Source organism: Bidens hawaiensis, unplaced genomic scaffold, assembly GCF_021521415.1.
Source record: "Bidens hawaiensis isolate Kalapana, Puna unplaced genomic scaffold, B.hawaiensis_p1.1 tig00016566_1, whole genome shotgun sequence".
In the NCBI taxonomy this organism is placed as follows: Eukaryota; Viridiplantae; Streptophyta; class Magnoliopsida; order Asterales; family Asteraceae; genus Bidens; species Bidens hawaiensis.
Window position 1 is genome coordinate 494,503 of NW_027492521.1, and position 20,713 is coordinate 515,215.

General features: G+C 38.9%; 1 pseudogene; it reads right to left on the reverse strand.

Annotated features, from left to right (window-relative positions):
- Positions 1-479: 479 nt before the first annotated feature.
- Positions 480-17,866, reverse strand: LOC143551790 (beta-caryophyllene synthase-like; annotated as a pseudogene).
- Between the last annotated feature and the right edge of the window lie 2,847 nt (positions 17,867-20,713).

Sequence of the window (20,713 nt, forward strand, 5' to 3'; positions counted from 1 at the left end):
CACAGGGTCAGTTGGTATCGGTTACTTGTTTACTCGTTATGGTACTAGTACAAAACACAAAAAATAAACCAGTATACGCCTGGTACACTCAAATAGTTTATGATAAGTACAATGACGTTTATTGGTCGGTAAAGTCCGAGCACTGTGACGACAAGTCGACGTTAATTCACTCGATATCGATTACATTTGTTACGGTTTATAAAAGAGAATGACGACGTTATAGAAACGTGGACACCTTTTTTAAAAGAGGGGACAACTTTATTTATAATTGATTAAGTTTGTTGCGGTTTATAATTGCGTTCTCGGTTCTTAATATAAAACATGAAGGCATGCATGTAGAAATGGCTAATACACATTATTAACTAACTTAATTGACAAATTATTTGTAATGAACTAGCTAGAAGTTTCACAATAATAGAAAACTTGAGATGACGTTACTCATTATTAAGATTGCCAAACGCCCAAACCTAAACCATTATCTACCAAGATGACAAAGAGACAGAAAGTCCATGAATAAGGAAAGATTTTATGTGGCCTATTATTTCTTCTCCCGGAAGCGAAAAAGTATCTTTTCTTTTATATAAACTTTATCTACCAATCGGTACCAAAGTTTTAATTTTCGGTACCGGTACGGGACGTACGGGACGGGTCCGGTATTTCCCGAATTTTTACCTTTAATCCCGGTACCGTACCGATACCGGTACCGAACCGAGTATTTCGGTACCGGTACCAAGAATTTATGAATTTCGGGACCGGGACCGGGACCGGTCGGTACCGGTACGGTCCCGATCTTATCCCTAATATAAAGCATCGGCAATCCGTCCCAAGTTGATGACACAAATTTTTAGAGGCATTGGAACATTTTTACACGCGAAGGTTTCTTGGGTGAAATCTTTCCATGCGTCTTCAATTTGATTTTTAAATACGTTGCGGGCATACTCCTTGTGACATCATATTGCTTCATGTAACAATCAACAGTAGATGCGACATTCTTTCTTTCTTTCTCTTCCTGCACTTTTAGTAAAGTAATACATAGCTAGCATCTCAGACGAACATGACAGATGTATAAACACCAAGCGATTAATGTCCATATATCGATCAAGAAAGATATCTGGATCCACCACTATTCCAAATGCGCTAGATTTCATAAAAACCGACAGGTATTTATTATTGGAATATAGTATTGAAGGTTTTAGTATCGAGATCACGGACCTGGTTTACTATATTCCAATATTTTTGTTTGTAAAAACGACATTAACCAACAACAAACAAATTGTTTAGTACGTATAGTGAATAAAGAAGTTCGATGAATTAACCTTTCGGGAGCAAAGATCATCCATGAGTATACCAATTACACCTGAAACTTTGATAAGAGGAGGATGCGTGAGAACCCATTTGAGCGTCTCGTCCATCACCGTATCACCCGTGCCAACAAAACATGTGGCTATAAGCATGTAACATCCGCTTGTCACTATTTTAAGTGACATGTGCTCCTTTAATGTTGGTGCATACCCCTCATATTAGACTATGTCGGCTAGATTGGTTTATTTTTATTAATTGTTATATTGTAGAGGGTAGCTAAGTGTATTTAGTTACTCTATATATCGGGATGTAATCTCTTCATTATGTTTTGAATAACAATATCAATCTAATTTGGTACCAGAGCCAAATCAGATCCTACTTTCTCTCTAACCCTAATCAACCTTCTGCCGCCTACCCTCTACAGTCTGCCTCTACCTCTGGCCAGTTTTTTATTTTTCTTTTCTTCAATGGCAGCCATCCTTACTTTCTCAAACCAAGAAAAGACCACCCACAACTCACACAAATTCGCCTTTACTCTCAAGCCTACCAACTATGGTTACTGGAGATCCATGATCGAATCTTTCTTGACATCACATAACCTTTTTGGTTATGTTGACGGAACAATTATTGTTGGGTTTTATACAAGTTTATCAAAGTCAAGTTAACCACATTTAACTAGAAAACGCAACGGAAGCTTAGATTTTAAATCTTGTTATGAACATACCATTATGTTAAAATCAAAACCCAAAGAACAAGGATCAATATTACAAGAACAATATGCTCACAAATGTAAATATACCTTTTCTACCTTTAGAAGAAGATGTAGGTGAATGAAGAAGATGATGACTCGAAATGGCAAGGTTGCAAGGTAGAAACCCTCAAGCTAGTATACCCCAAGCTTTGTAGCAACAACACCAATTAATTGCTAGGATTAGAACACTTGAACAAGCTCAACAAAACCCCTAAAATCTGCCCACTTTGGCCGTGGGTTTTAGAGAGAAAGAGAGAGAGATTGTAACTTGATTCAACACACTTGAAAATTCAAAATGAAAGATTACTTTTGCATGTCTTGGATGTGGAGATAAATAATAAATTCATCACATGGAGACAAGGGATTTTATTGGGTAAAACCACCACCCCACATGGGTGGCCGGTTTTGATGTTATTTATTTATTTATTTTTTTTTTTTTTTGTTTTGTTTTAACAATTAAAACATCTCCATCTCCATTTATTTTATAAAACTCATTTTTATAAAATGCACATACATTTATGTAATTATTTAACCAATTAAATAATTAATTTATATAAACAAATTATCCAGATAATTTATTTAAATCCTCAAGTGTGTTTGTTTAGAAAACCAATTTTCTAAACACGTAGTGTTCGGTATTCGTTTAAATGATCAAATCATTAAAAGAATACATTTGGTGTTGTCTAGCTTGTTATTGGGTATGACCCGACTTGGATTAAACACAGTTAGCCACATTAATATAAATATGTGTCTCGGGCATACGTAATTCCAACAATCTCCCACTTGTACGAGATACATAGAAAATTAATGCAAGTGGTGAATACCGCCTAACAACAGTTCACCACCCCTAATGTGTTTGACGAAGTGCCATTCAATAACATCATCCCTTCAAGTCCCTTACTTGATATGATTTAGGTGAATCTATCATTATATCCCTTTGTTACTAGATGTCATGTTGGATCTAAGAGACATAGGTGATCATTCTCTTTACAATTCAACTTTATCAGGCCTTAGACATCTAAACTCTCAACACATAAGAGGAACAAATTCCGTCTTGACTGTATACGCCTCTCACTATCACTTTATACTCCACCCGAGCTCATCCTTATGTACCATCTTTTACGAATAGCGAAGGGGAGAGTCAAAGTGTAATACTCGGTGAAAATCAAGACCCAATATACATCTCAGGTCTAAGGATAATATGAAATTCTCCTTTACTCAAGATTACTAATGATCAAGTCAATCGACTCCATGTAGTAATATTGAGAGCGGGTCAGTCCAATATTTGTATCCCATAAATATCTATGAACTTTGGCAGCAAACCTATGCTCCATATTCATTTCTTATGAATATCCACCAAACCTAGTTCATAATAGTCTTGCTTCATATTTGTTCCCACAAATGTGATCGACTACGGACTTTTAGAATAAGATAACTTATTCATGGATTAAACATGCAAAATTAGAATTTAACTCAAGATTCCATAATCATATAAAAGAGTTAAATTACAAAAGTCTTTTAAACTTTAATACAAAATAGATCAAATCCAATTACTAGAATATCGAAGTCCTAAGCCACTCGCATGACGCTCATGTTTAGGTCTTTCTAGGAGCTTCGTGAATGGATCCGCAAGATTTTGATCAGTTCCAACTTTGCGAATACATATCTTTCCCTTTTCAACTTCATCCCTTATGTAGTTGAATCTCCGCTCTATGTGCCTTGTCTTTTGGTGCGAACGAGGTTCCTTGATTTGTGCAATCGCACCCTCGTTGTCACAAAAGATTTCTAGGGGGTCTTGAATGGAAGAGACCACCCCTAGATCGGTAATGAATTTCTTCAACCATGCAGCTTCTTGAGCTGCCAATGAAGCGGCGATGTATTCTGATTCTGTAGTGGACAATGCTACCACTTCCTGTTTTGAGCTCTTCCAAGAGACAGCTCCTCCATTAAGAGTGAACACATACCCAGATTGTGATCGAGAATCATCTCGATCAGTTTGGAAGCTCGCATCCGTGTAACCTTTTATAGCGAGTTCCTCCTCACCAGATCCATATATCAGAAACATATCCTTAGTTCTCCTAAGGTATTTCAATATGCTCTTAACAGCCATCCAATGACTGTCTCCTGGATTCTGTTGGTATCTGCTTGTCATGCTCAAAGCGCATGACACATCCGGTCTAGTACATATCATCGCATACATGATGGATCCTATAGCAGAAGCATATGGGATTTGTTTCATCATGTCTTGCTCACCCTTTGAGCTTGGACATTGAGCTGAACTCAATATGGTCCCTCTTTGAATAGGTACAAAACCTTTCTTGGAGTTTTCCATCTTGAACCTTTTCAAGATTTTATCAATGTATGTACTTTGGTTCAAACCTATCAAGCGCCTTGACCTATCCCTATAGATCTTTATTCCCAAAATATAGGCAGCTTCACCAAGATCCTTGATGGAAAATCTACTTCCAAGCCAAGCCTTAACGCTTTCCATGGTTGGAATGTCATTTCCAAATAGTAGAATGTCATCGACATACAATACTAAGAAGGTAATTATACTCCCACTAGCCTTTTTATACACACAAGCCTCATCAGCGTTCTTGATGAATCCAAAATTTTTGATTTCTTCATCAAAACGATGATTCCAAGTTCTAGATGCTTGTTTCAATCCATAGATTGATTTCTTTAACTTGCATACCTTTTTAGGATGTTTCGGATCGACAAAACCCTCAGGCTGAACCATATAGACATCTTCCTCAAGATATCCATTTAGGAAAGCGGTCTTGACATCCATTTGCCAAATTTCATAATCATAATGTGCGGCTATGGCAAATAATATCCTAATAGACTTTAGCATTGCCACAGGCGAAAAAGTTTCATCATAATCAACCCCTTGAGTTTGAGTGAAACCTTTAGCTACAAGTCTTGCTTTATAAGTATCCAAGTTTCCATGCATATCCGTTTTTCTTTTGAAAACCCACTTACTTCCAACAGCTTTGGTGTTAAGTGGTGGTTCAACCAATTCCCAAACTTGGTTGTCATACATGGATTGCATCTCAACGTTCATGGCTTCAAGCCATTTGTCACAATCATTCTTGGACATTGCATCACGGTATGTGGTTGGTTCATCCGAATCTACCACGTAGCAACCTTCTACAAAAAATCCATATCTTTCGGGTGGATTGCTAACTCTACCAGATCTGCGAACGTTTTGTGTGTTTTGATCAACCACTTGATCACTTTCAACAACCTCTTGTTGAGTGCTAGTATCAACCAATTGTGTATCATCTTGTGATTCTTGATCCTCATCAAATTTCACTGTTCTACTATTAGTTCCTTCCTTAAGGAACTTAGTTTCCAAGAACTTACCCTTTCGAGCAATAATAACATTTTGCTCACTAGGATCGTAAAAGTAATATCCTATATCATCTTTAGGGTAACCAATAAAGATACACTTAGTGGATCGGACTTCTAATTTGTTTGGGGTGTATTGCTTTACATAAGTTTCACAACCCCAAACTTTTAAGAATGATAGCGATGGAGCCTTTCCATGCCATATTTCAAAAGGTGTCTTCTCTACTTTCTTGGTTGGAGCCATATTCAATATGCGAACAGCGGAAAGTAAAGCATAGCCCCAAAATGATAGAGGTAAAGTGCTTCTAGCCATCATCGATCGAACCATATCTAATAGGGTACGATTTCTCCTTTCAGACACACCATTATGTTGTGGTGTTCCAGGTGGAGTAAGTTGTGAAATAATTCCACAACTCTTAAGATGATCTTGAAAAACACCACTTAGGTATTCACCTCCTCTATCACTACGAAGTACTTTGATTGTTGTCTTAAGTTGTCTTTCTACTTCAGTTTTGAAGTCTTTGAACATTTCAAAAGCTTCATCTTTGTGTTTCATTAAGTACACATAACCATATCGACTATAATCGTCAATAAAGGTAATGAAGTATCTTTCACCATTCCTAGTCATTGGTCTAAAAGGACCACATACATCCGAATGTATGATACCCAATAATTCTTTTGACCTTTCAAAAGTCTTATTAAAGGGTTGCTTTGTCATTTTGCCTTGTAAACAAGATTCACATACATCAAATGAATCAAACTCATTGGTTTCTAGAATACCACTCTTGCGAAGAGTTTGCATGCGATTCTTGCTTATATGTCCAAGGCGACAATGCCAAAGATAGGGATCACCCAAGTCCTTCTTGAGTTTCTTGGTGTTGACATTATACATTGAACTACTATGTGACATACCACTTTGATCTATTTCATATATACCATTCATGGGTATAGCTTTAAAATAAAATATGCCATTCATCAAAACATGAATATCATAATCCATAAATTTAAAATCAAAGCCACATTGTTTCAAAAGGGACACGGAAATAATGTTTCTCCTTAACTTAGGAGCATACAAAACATTCTTCAAAATTACTTCCAAACCACTTGGAAGCTTTAACAAGTAGTCTCCTTGAGCTTGGACTTCAACTCTTGCTCCATTGCCCATAAAGAGACTAATGTCCCCTTTGTTGAGTTGTTTATTTCTTTTGAACCCCTGCAACAAATTGCAAATGTGAGTTCCACATCCGGTATCAAGTACCCATGTATTTGAAGAAATAACATTTAGTTCAACATATATAGTAAAGATAGTACCTGAGGTTTGCTCCGCATCCCTCTTATCTTTTAACGCTTTGAGATAGGTCGGACAATTTCTTTTCCAATGACCTATCTCTCCACACTCAAAGCATGGATCTTGCGTCGCAACCTTTTGCTTCTTTTCCTTCGGTTTGTAGGGCGTAATGGCTTTCCTCTTTCCCTTTCCTTGGACGTGGCCCTTGCCCTTAGCAACACTTGCTTTGGGTTTGGAGTTATGTCCCTTTTTGCCTTCATTGATTGTTAGAACGGGTAAAACCCTTTTACCCATTCCCGCTTCGGCCGTTCTTAGCATTGCGTGAAGCTCTCCAATGCTTTTGTCCCACCCATTCATGTTATAGTTCATGACAAAGGTTTCAAACCTTTTGGTCAAAGAGTTGAGGATCAAATCCGTAGCCAACTCATTAGAGACGGGACAATTCAACCTACGAAGTTTTTCAATGTAGCTTTTCATCTTTAGGACATAAGATGAGACGCTTTGGGTTTCCTCCATACGACATGCATGAAACGCTCGAACCGTTTCGAAACGTTCCGCTCTAGCTTGTTGAAGGAACATTTCCTTCAATTGAGTTATCATGTCGTATGCCCCATGATGCTCGAAATCCTTTTGGATTTCGGGAATCATAGTTCCCAACATGAGGCAAGAGGCTTGCACCGAATCTTTGGTGTACTTGACCCAATCGTAATAAGCCTCCTCATCTTCCACGTTAGGCTCGTCGGGAATGGGATCGTCTAAGACATATGATATCTCTTCTTGCTTGAGAACTATTCTCAAGTTGCGATACCAATCCATAAAGTTATTATGGTTTAGACGATCCTTTTCAAGGATGGTTCTTAAGGATAGGTTACGGGTGTTATGGGTAGAGGTGTTTGCATTGTTAGCGGCCATCTACAAAATTTTAACAAAGTTTTATTTAGTATTATAAACAATTTAATTATTAATACCCTTTTATTCCAAATTTTAAAATAATAATTAAATTCTAGAATCCAACGATAAATCAAATTTCGGTTAGGTGACCTTTATCCCGTTATTTGATTTAACAAGGTAGTCAACCTTGACGATTGCAACCCTTTGCAACTTCTAGAGGTATGGGACCATTCGAAATCCTTATTTCGTGTTGGCATGTTTATCCCATCAACACCATTGGACCCCATGCTTAGGTGACCTTTATCACATGGTTTCCAATTCAAGTCGTCCTACTTGTAAAAACATGTAAGATTAACATACAAGTGGTTAGGTGACCTTTATCCCACAAATATGTTAATATTACCTTAAGTATATTAGTTTGCTCTAAAATGGTTAGGTGACCTTTATCCCATTTAAAGTTTCCTAATACGTTAAGTGTCTTACAAAAGGATGGTGTTAGACTTGTTTCCTTGGTAATTATGAAAAAAAGATTTTTAAGTTTTCCAATATTCTAGTTTGAAAAACATTATGCCATATCCTAACATGCATTTAGTAATATGGCGATTTTGAAAACCAATTTTCAAGGTTCTAGTTATAATAAAACCAATTTTATTATATGTGAGTAATCGCTTAGTTTTAATAAATCCATTTAATTAAACTAATTGACGCGATATTACCAAATATATATTAGAACCCGTTTTATGCTTGTTGTCGTTCCTATGTGACGGTTTGGATATCCTAATATCTATCAACCACACATTACATAAAGTAAAACAAACAACCAAGCATACATGCAAAATATAGTCATAACCGAGAACCGCTAAGTTTGACCATACTTGTTAGCCGAAACAAGTATAGGTCATAAGTCACACCTAAGGGACAAAACATGACACAAGGATGGAATGTTGACTCCCACTTGATCTTGCATCCAAATGCTTCAAGTATCCTTTCAAAGTTGTTGTGTTCTTGTTGGGCTTGTAAATGGGCTCCAAACTTCCAAAAGTCTTCTTGGGCCCAAGAGTGAAATTTATGGGCCTAATGGGCTTGAATCCCATGATGGGCCGGTGAGGCCCAACAAGCCCAAAATTTCGGTCCAAGGCCCAAATCCACCAATTCTTGCATCTTCAATTTTTACAAAATGTATCCTAATACATATTTTTCTAAAAAAAGGAATGCAACTAATCTATTTATTACAAACCAATTTATGAATAAATAAATTACACAAGCCTAAGATTATGAATTATTACAACCATATTGAATAATAAACATAATCAACATACACAAACAACAATCAACACATCCAAGGTCTAGGTTTCGGTTATGACACAATCAAACATACCAAATGTTCTAAGCATGCAACCTAAGCAACCAATGCCTAAATACATCAAAAAAAAAGGGCAGCCCCCCCCCCCCCAAAGAAGGCTACGGCTCAACCCCCCCCCCCCAAAATTTTTGCAATTTTGATATTTTCAACATCCAAATGTTAGTAATGGTTTCCTAAGATCTTTGCATGCATGTCAAGATCTTACAAAACCATGAGGGGTAAAATCCACCAAAATTTCGGACCCCTTTTTCACCCATGAAAAACCCGAAATCTATGAACATGCAAGGAGCATAAGTCCTTGTAACCGGCTCTTGATGCCATTGTTGGGTTTTATACAAGTTTATCAAAGTCAAGTTAACCACATTTAACTAGAAAACGCAATGGAAGCTTAGATTTTAAATCTTGTTATGAACATACCATTATGTTAAAATCAAAACCCAAAGAACAAGGATCAATATTACAAGAACAATATGCTCACAAATGTAAATATACCTTTTCTACCTTTAGAAGAAGATGTAGGTGAATGAAGAAGATGATGACTCGAAATGGCAAGGTTGCAAGGTAGAAACCCTCAAGCTAGTATACCCCAAGCTTTGTAGCAACAACACCAATTAATTGCTAGGATTAGAACACTTGAACAAGCTCAACAAAACCCCTAAAATCTGCCCACTTTGGCCGTGGGTTTTAGAGAGAAAGAGAGAGAGATTGTAACTTGATTCAACACACTTGAAAATTCAAAATGAAAGATTACTTTTGCATGTCTTGGATGTGGAGATAAATAATAAATTCATCACATGGAGACAAGGGATTTTATTGGGTAAAACCACCACCCCACATGGGTGGCCGGTTTTGATGTTATTTATTTATTTTTTTTTTTTTTTTTTTGTTTTGTTTTAACAATTAAAACATCTCCATCTCCATTTATTTTATAAAACTCATTTTTATAAAATGCACATACATTTATGTAATTATTTAACCAATTAAATAATTAATTTATATAAACAAATTATCCAGATAATTTATTTAAATCCTCAAGTGTGTTTGTTTAGAAAACCAATTTTCTAAACACGTAGTGTTCGGTATTCGTTTAAATGATCAAATCATTAAAAGAATACATTTGGTGTTGTCTAGCTTGTTATTGGGTATGACCCGACTTGGATTAAACACAGTTAGCCACATTAATATAAATATGTGTCTCGGGCATACGTAATTCCAACAATTATGTGTCCAGAACAAAAGGTTAGTGTTGAAGCTGCAACTACTGACAATCCCAGCTACGTTCCCTGGATTTCAAACGATGCTCATATCCGCACCTTGATCATCTCAACTGTTTCTGAAGAATCGTATCAGCATGTTCAAGGAAAAACATCCCGTGAAGTATGGCTATCCCTGGAACGGGCTTACGCACCCGTCACTGCTTCTCATGAATTCACCCTCAAAAGTCAACTACTCCGCATCACTATGAAGGGGGACGAAAAACCAGCTGACTATCTTTGCAGAGTACAAGAATATGCAACCACACTTGCTAACATCGGATAACCGATGAAAGATAAAGAACTTGTTATGCTCACTCTTGCAGGGTTACGAGAAGAATACAATGGCCTGAAAGGAACCCTGTTGGGCCGCCTACCACCTGTCTCTTTTCACGAAATCTACTCACTATTATCTGATCATGATTATGTGGTCACTAAACTTGTGCAAAACAACCCGCAAGCCTTACTTGCTGCAGCCTCAAACTCCTCGGTTACGGTTGCCCCTGGTCTCCTGCCAACTCCACCAAACCTTGACCAGTTGCAACAACAACTCCAAAATATACAACTTATGGCCTCCCAAATGGGTTACCAGTTGAACCCAAACCTGTCACCACGACCCTAGGCCCACTTTGGGTCTCACACCTATAATACGAATCGTGGCAATTCTCGTGGCAACCGTGGCTATTCTCGGGGAAACTCTCGTGGCTCCTTCACTTCATGTCCAAGAGATAATGGTGGTACTTGACAATTTCAATGGGCTTCCTCTCAAAGCACCGTATACGGTCACTGCAACCGATGTAGCATTGGGCATCTTCCATCTCAATGCCCTAACCAACCTACTCAGCAGAACCGACCACCACCCGCTTCCCCGTACATTTCTATATTTCCCAACCCACCTCCATATTTCCCACATGAACCTAACTCACCAACATCAAACACACCCACCGCCATGAACCATCCTCACCCCATCAGCCAGTCAATGTTGAACCTACTCCCATTAACGAACCCGTTACAGCCCAACAAAACCAACTAACCCCACCTCCTACAGCTCAGCTCTCTCCAGCCCTCGACACACATACGGAACAGCCCACTGCCCAACAATCATCCACGACCCACCATTCCAACAACCCACCACCCACAACAGCTCGTTCCCAAACGCCCAACCTCCGACAGAATCCTAAACAACCTGATCGGTATAATCCGGCTACCTATCTAGCCAAAACCACCTCTTCCTTACCCATTGAGCCAAATAGTTTTACAATTGCCAACAAGTATAATGAATGGCTCCATGCTATGTCCGAAGAGTTGGACGCACTACACAAAAATGGCACGTGGACCCTTGTGCCACCTGTACCTAATGCTAATATCATTGACTGCAAGTGGGTTTACAGGTTAAAAATGGATGAAAATGGGAACATTAGCAGGTTTAAAGCCTTCTTAGTTGCGAAGGGCTTTCATCAACAACACGGTGTGGACTATCATGAGACGTTCAGTCCAGTTATCAAACCTGCCTCAATTGGACCATTTTATCATTAGCCGTTACAAACAAATGGTCCCTGCGACAACTGGATATTCAGACTGCCTTTTTGCATGGTGATTTTGAGGAAATCGTATATATGCGCCAACCACCAAGGTTTGTTGATCCTACCAAACCAGATCATATTTTCTTTTGAACAAATCTTTATACGGTCTCAAGCAGGCTCCCCGTGCCTAGTTTAACAAATTATCAAATGCTCTTCATCAGTTGGGGTTCCATGAGTCAAAGACTAATCCATCACTGTTTATTCTCACTTCACAGGGTTCATTGGTGTATCTCCTAGTTTATGTGGATGACATCATCACCGGTAACAATGCTGAAACGGTGACCAAGCTTATTACCCGTCTCAATTCTCTATTTGCTCTTAAAGATTTGGGGCGACTACATTATTTTCTGGGGGGTGGAAGTCATTCACAAGAAATCTGATTTAGTTCTTTCCCAACGAAAATATATTGGAGACATTTTACATCGGGCGGGTCTAGCAGATTGCAAGCCTATTTCCACTCCTATGGGTACTTGTCATTTCTTGCTTCCTGATGATAGTCCTCTTTTGGACGATCCTTCTCGGTACAGACAAACTGTTGGCGCTCCCCAGTTTGTGACCCTTACCCGTCCAGATATTGCATTTGCGGTTAATCGGGTATGTTAGTTCATGCACGCCCCAACAGAAAACCATTGGGCTGCTGTCAAACGCATTTTACGTTATTTAAAGGGTACAATGAACATGGGTCTTTGGTTCCGTCACAATACTGGCTATCAACTACAAGCATTCTCTGACTCTCATTGGACTACTAATGTACAAGCCTTTTCTGATGCTAACTGGGCTGGTTGTCCAATCGATCGTCGCTCGACGGGGGGATTTGCTATATACTTGGGCTCAAACCTTATCTTTTGGTCTGCTCGCAAACAACGAATTGTTTCTCGCTCCTCAACTGAATCTGAGCACAAGGCTATTGCACACACTGTTGCAGAATTAACTTGGCTAAAGTCTCTTCTTCGAGAGCTCGGTTTACATAGTGAAGCACCAACACTTTGGTGTGACAATCTTGGTGCCACGTATCTCACTGCTAATCCGGTGTTTCATGCTCGTACCAAACATATCGAGGTTGATTATAATTTTGTTCGTGAACAGGTTACTCAAGGTCATCTCAATGAAAAATTCATTTCTAATGATGATCAAATAGCCGATATCTTTACGAAGCCCTTGTCGTCTCAAAAGTTTGAGTTTTTGCGATCCAAGTTACAGATCGCGAACCACCCTGAACTTGCGGGGGGAATATTAGACTATGTCGGCTAGATTGGTTTATTGTTATTAATTGTTATATTGTAGAGGGTAGCTAAGTGTATTTAGTTACTTTATATATCTGGATGTAATCTCTTCCTTATGATTTGAATAACAATATCAATCTAATTCCTCATAAGCCCATTTCTCTTCCATCATAAAGCTTCTAATAATCTCTTTCATCTGTATAATAGTCACATGTACCAAAAGTTTTTTAGTTTTTAGCATAGTAGTTATTACTTAACTGTTTGATTCTTATATATCTTTATTTATGTTTGTTAGTCATTATTTTACTTTTTGTTTGAGAATATGACGGTTATTAATTTTTATAACAATATCATTAGTTGGTTAGTTTTATCATTATCATTTTTATTGTAATCTCTCTGTATAAGAGGATATGTTTTCAGTTATCCAATACACGGAAAATAACATTCACCAATGTCATTTTGTTTAATTTCAATTCTTTCAGTGTGTATGATCATCAAATGAAAGACAAAAAACTAACGGATTCTTTGTCATAGTTAAGACGATATGCCTCTCTCCCCATGATTTCTTCCATTTCCTTGTAAACATCAAGAAGTTCTTGGTATATCCATTTCATGTATTTCGGAAGCATATCTATGCATGTTATTGACCACCTGGCAAGTGGCTTCCATGATTAGTTTCAATAGTCGAATTTTATGTTTCTATACATAATTTAGATAAATAGTGCACACGAATACCTTTGAATGGCTTCAGTAAAGATATTAAGTTCTTCGTAAGTACCATAAACATCATAAGTATCATCAAGAATAGTTGCCAATTGCCATCGAGGTTACTTTTGCTAAGAAAATTCTAGCATGTGAGTATTTTGGCTCAAAGTATAGAGCAAGTGCCCAAAAGTAGCATTCAACTAATCTATCTCTTGTATAAGGTATATTGTTTGGGACATCAAGATGTTTCCACCATCTACAATAAATTAGCACACATGATGATGATGCTTGAACAAGCCTGTATATGTTTTTTTTCCCTTTATAAATCTTCAATAATAGTTTAAAAGGAAATGGAAGTTGCCTAGAATATATATGCAAGGTAATTTTGATATGTATTCACGAATGTAAGTAGAGCGATCAATAAGATGTGTAGGCGATATACGTGTATACCTGGAAAGTTGGCTCAGCTCCTCCCTATTCAATGATTGAAGAAAGTTGAACGCTAACTTGGCTAGTTCAAGTAAAGACTAGTTATGAAAATCTTGTTGCTCGTAGAAGCAAATGTAACGCACAGCCTCTAGGCTTGGCAACCTTTTTCTTATAGGTTGCTTTAGAACCTCTTGTATATGGGTAGACAATGTAGTGTTGGTCTCGTTAAGATCCTTTGCGATTTTGTTAAGATGGGTTGTTGTAAAAACAAGAGCATCTTCTAGTACAACTTCACAATGCACTCTTAAGTATGTCGCTTCATACAGCTCAAACAAGTTATGGACGTCATTGGTTAAAGATTCCTTAAAAATCCTGTTTTCGTCTTTGTATTCATTAAAAATGTCTGATTCTATTCATATATAAGATCATGAGCTTCTTATTTCACGATTAATATTATATGAATCCAGGCTTAATTATAAACTCACCACACGATACATATATAGAAGCCTTGTTATCGTAGGATACGAAACCAAAGAGAAGGCTTCCACCCTTCCAGTTATCACCATATGTGTCATAAATATGTTGCAAGGCTTGATCAATCTCTTCTTCAAAAAGATAGGCTATAACAAGACGTTGGATCGCGTCAATGAGTTTTAACAAATTTGTGTGTTCCGTTGGAATATCTAAAATTGACACAATATCTTTTCTCACGTCTTCTGTCCAGTCTTTCACTCTTTGTTCAACCTCAACTTGCTCTTCAATTTGCTACATCCGACCGATATTTACAATTTGGATTTTTATTATTATTAGATAAACATTATATCAAAGAATACACCCTCTCCGGCATCTTTCTCTTCGTAAATCCTTTCCAACGTTCACCTGCAAACCACCCTTCCCGACGGCAAGTTCTCCGGCGACCAGTTCTCTGGCAACTAGGTAAATTTTCCCCCATATTCTCTTGTCTTTCTCGCAGGTTCTTGTTAGTGCACGGAAATTTGACACAATGGATACGTTATCCTGGCATATGTTCTGGATCAGTTATCCTTAGTCAGATCCCGTCCGGATCAAGGATCCTCAGTACTTATTATTTACTAATGATTGTTTCCTGTGTACAATATTATGTTTGACAGATGTAACCGCTAAGAGACATGGTCTACCCCCTATTTCGCAGCCTGAGTGATGGAGCACGTGGTAAAAGTAGCTGTTACGATTATATTGAAGGCAATGGCGGATTTTTAGGGATTATTAGTTAATAGTCTTTATTATTTATAACTCCATTGAGTTATTATCTTTGATGTATAAATAGAGGCTATGATCAGTTAGGAAAGAACACACTCTGCTCACTACGAATTCAGTAGCATAAACACACACACACACATAGCTTTCGTTGTAATACTGATCATAATCTCCAACCTTGTATCCTCATTTTTTATATTAATAAAGTGGTGATCGACGAGTTGTCATCACCCGGGGTTTTTGTGCCGGCGATCCGACTAATATCAAGGGCTTTTCCTCATAACAAATCCTTGTGTTCATCGTTATTTCGTTTATATATTCATTATTATCATCATAGCACTAGACCTCACAATTACGAATTTGGATACATTATCCTTGAGTGATTTTTGTCCAAAACAATTTGGCGCCCACCGTGGGGCAATTGGTGCTATAATCTAGATTATTTCTTATCAATTTTCAACCTTTCATTCCCATATCACCATCAATGGCCTCTCAATCAACCTTTGCTTCATCAACCATGCCATCTTCGGTTCCTCTCTCATCAAGAATCTTACCACCGATGCCTCCTCCGCTAGCAGCAGTTTCAAGGACCACCGCGGCTGGAAACAAGACAAAAATTCCAGTCTTCCAGAGCTCAAAATCCACTGCTGCCACTCCGGTGGTCAAATCTAACAGTGATGTTTCTGCTATGTTTTCACAGGTTAAGGCATACATGCAGCAACAGAACAAAACCAACCAGAGGATCCTACTTGATGCCTAGGGTGCTGGATTTCACTACTTTAGGATCCGTGGGTCAGCATACTCAAGGATCCTCGATCCTTCAGCGAGGATCATCCATCCTTCAACCAGGGTCCCTGGGTCAGCATACTCAAGGATCCTCTATCTTCCAGCAAGGATCATCCATCCTTCAACAAGGATCCATGGGTCAGCAAACTCAAGTATCCTCATACTTCCAGCAAGGATCATCTATCCTTCAACCAGGGTCCATGGGTCAACTAGCTCAAGGATCCCCAACTTTCTTGCAAAGATCATCCATCCTTTAACCAGGATCCTCAGGACTGTATCTTCAACCAGGATCCTTCAACTCTCAACCATTAGGATCCTTCAACCCCAGTCAAAGATCCTTTTTCCAGGATCAAGGATCCTCAGGGGTTCAACATCAGATGTCATCCGAGGTCCATGAAGAAGATATAATCCCCATGCAGACCATCGCTTCCGGTGGACCGACCCCTGTAGCGGATGCTTCGTATCTCAGCTACTCATCCGGGATGCCAACCTTCACCCAGCAAAGAGGTAACTTTTATGATCCCATATCCTTATATGCTAATCGTGGTTCCATGCAGGATACAGGTATCAACCAAGCTATGGATAAGGAACTACAAAAGCTGAAGGATATGATATCCAGTGTACCGGGGTTGGTCCGTCCAATTCCCGAGATACCAGAAGGAAGCCACAAGTTATCCAGATTTTCTCCACCTATATATGATGCTAAAATCCCGAAGCGATTCCAAACCCCCAACATGAAGACTTATGATGGGACCATAGATCATGAGGAGCACGTTGCACAATATAGGGAAATGATGGAGATCAATCCTATTCACGAGAGACTTAAAGAAGCTTATTTGTGCAAGGGCTTCGGATCCACACTGACAGGATCCGCATTAAAGTGGCTGCTAAGTCTTCCTCCCTTTTCAATTACTTTTTTCTCGCACTTAGTTAACTTATTCAACAGTCAATTTTCCTGTAGTAGGAAATTTAAGAAGTTAACTAGTGATTTATACCGAGTTATCCAACCTAGTGATGAATCCCTTAGGGATTTTGTTACAAGGTTTGGTAGGGAAGCTCTGGAAATCCCTAATCTTGACATGGCTACTGCTGTTGAAGCATTCAAGATAGGACTTCAGAGGGGCTCCCCCTTTTATGATGATCTTGTGATGACTCCTTGCAGGACCTTAGATGAAGTCAGAAACAGGGCACTCAGATTCATACGGTTGGAAGATGACAAGAGGATCCAGGATCATCTGGGGAGTCAAACAAAGCAAGAATCCTCCGACAAGAAGCAAGGGTTCTCGTTCAAGAACAACAACTCGAAGCCGTACTCCAAATTCAACAATCAAAATGTTCGAGCAGTTGAAGAAGGAGATGATGATGAAGATTACCCTAGCATCTCAAAATATTGTTTCTCTGTAGATACCCATGGCTTGATTTGTGCCATGAAGGATCTAGGGGAGAAGGCAAGGTGGCCCCGAGAGAACGACAAGTCAACCACCTTCAGAGACAAATCCAAATGGTGTGCTTTCCATGAGGACTTTGGCCACATGACGGACAATTGCATTGGTTTAAGGAGGGAAATTGGATACCTCCTGAGTAAGGGCCATTTTAAGGAACTGTTGGGAAAAAAAAGTCAAGGATCCAGGATCCTGAAGAGGTTCCTCAAAAAGCAACTCCGCCCCCCACCAGATGCTCAAGTGATCAACTTCTTTTCCGGTGACTCAGACATATGTGGAACTTCCTTCTCCACAGCTAAGAGACTTGCCAAGGAAACCAAGTTGGATAATGGGGAATGACAAGTCATATCCACCACTTTGACGACTGACAAAAGGATCTTCTTCGATGAAGAAGATAAATCAAGCATACATGATCCTCACCACGATGGTTTGATTGTCACTTTATTTATTGCTAATCATTATGTACGCAGGATCCTGGTAGATGGTGGGAGCTCGGTCAATATCATCCAACATGATGTTCTTCAGAAGATGAACATCCCGGATTCAGAGATCATTCCAAGGACATCGGTGCTAGTTGGTTTCAGTGGAGAAACCAAAATAACATTGGGGAACATCATCCTCCCAATCTATATTGAAGGGTTAAACTCATATAAAAAATTTTGTGTTATTGACAATCTGTCTTGTTGCAATGTTATTCTTGGCAGGCCTTGGCTACATGGGATGAAGGTTGTAGCCTCTACTTACCATCAGTGCATCAAACTACCAACTCCTTGGGGAGTAGTAAGGATAGATGGTGACCAAGTGGAAGCTAAGAATTATTATTCTTCATCCATGAAGCCCACAACTAAACAGACGATAGCATAGCAATTACAGCAAAATCCTAGGAATGTACTAGAATCTCGAGAGCAGGACCTAAAAGAAGTATCCTTGGATCTCGAGGATCCAGACATGAAAGTTTTCCTAGGATCCAGTATCCCTAATGAGTTCGAGGAGGATATAGTATCCTTCTTAAATAGAAGAAAATCTACATTTGCCTTCAGACATTCAGACATGACAGGTATTTCTAAGGAGGTAATTACTCATAAATTGGGCCTTGATCATTCTATTAAACCCGTCCATCAGAAGCGAAGGAAATTCGCTCCTGAGAGGAACGCGATCATACAAGAAGAAAGTTGAAAAACTTCTTAAGGCCGGTATGATCAAAGAGGTTAAGTATCCTCGATGGTTGGCTAATGTGGTTGTAGTTTCAAAAAAGAATGGAAAATGGAGGGTGTGTGTCGATTTCACAGATTTAAACAAGGCATGCCCCAAGGATTCTTTCCCGTTACCACATATAGACTCCATGATGGATGCAACGGCAGGACATGAGATGCTTACCTTTATGGATGCTTCCTCTGGATTTCAACAAATTCAGATGGAACCATCTGATCAAGAGGATACAGCATTCATGACTCCTACCGGCATATATTGTTATATTGCTATGCTGTTCGGACTAAGAAATGCAGGGGAAACATATCAAAGATTGGTGAATATGATGTACAAGGATCAGTTAGGCAAAACCATGGAAGTCTACATAGATGATATGGTGGTAAAGTCGAAAAAGCCGAGGATCACCTCAGATATCTTGAAGAAGCATTCAATATCCTCGACCAGTATAACATGAAACCGAACCCATCCAAATGCTATTTTGGTGTTAAGGATGGAAAGTTCCTAGGATACATGGTGATCGAAAGAGGAATAGAGGCGAGCCCCGAGCAAATCGAAGCCATCATCAATCTAAAATCCACTGTGAATGCTAAGGATGTCCAGAGGCTGACGGGAAGAATAGCTGCTCTCAACAGATTCATCTCCAGATCCTCGGAGAAGTGCAAAGATTTCTACGACATCCTTAGGAAAAATAAGAAGTTCGAATGGACCGAGAAGCATGAGGCTGCAGTCAAAGCCTTGAAGGATTACTTATCCTCAGCTCCAGCTCTGATGAAGCCTATGGATGGAGAATCCTTATACCTGTACCTAGCTGTATCAGGAAATGCTGTAAGTGATGTCCTTGTGAAGGATCATGATGGTCAACAACATCCGGTATATTATGTAAGTAAAAGCCTCTTAGACGCAGAGGTCGGGTATTCTCACCTTGAAAAATTAATTCTTGCTTTGATTATGGCCTCAACCAAGTTGAGACACTATTTTGAAACACATACTATTATTTTAAAAACTAATTATCCTGTTAAAAATGTGCTTAGAAAACCAGAATTGTCAGGAAGGATGGCTAAATGGGATGTGAAGCTGAGTGCATATGACATTCAGTATGAGCCTAGAACAGCTATCAAATCACAGGCACTCGCAGACTTTGTGGTTGATTTCAGTAGTGATATGCAAAAGTAAGCCGACCTAGAGGTTCGACAACTAGAAGAAACCAAGGATCATTGGATCCTCTTCACATATGGAGCGTCCAACGTAAGAGGAACCGGATTGGGCCTACTACTGAAATCGCCACAGGAGGACATAATACCCCAGTCCATTGCATGTGCATTCCAAGCCACCAACAATGAGGCAGAATACGAAGCACTCATCGCAGGTTTACTTTTAGCCAAACAAATGAGGATCAGGTATCTTCAAGTTTATGTAGATTCTTTACTTATAACTAACCACTTTAACGGCTCTTATACCGTGAAAGGTGAGAATATGATCAAGTATTTAGAAATTGTGAAGGAATTAGCAAAATCCTTCGAGTTGTTTAGTATCACGTAGGTACCAAGAGAAGAAAATGCTGGGGCAGATGCCTTAACAAACTTAGCATCATCATTGAAGATCCCAGATGATGTAAAGATACCTATCATTCATATATTGTCTCCAGCTATTGGAAAAATAGGAAGCTGTGGAGGAAACAGTGGATTGCACAGAAGAACTTAAGGATCCTTCATCCTCTCAAAAGGCAGGATCTTGGATCCTTCCAATTAGGAAGTTCCTTCAAGATGGAGAAATCCCTACAGGGGAAAATCCTAAAGCTTTTAGATTGAAGATATCACAATTCATTATTTTACAGGATATTGTATATAGAAAATCTCTTGCAGGTCCCTATTTGAGATGCATCGAGGATCCTGAAATACAAG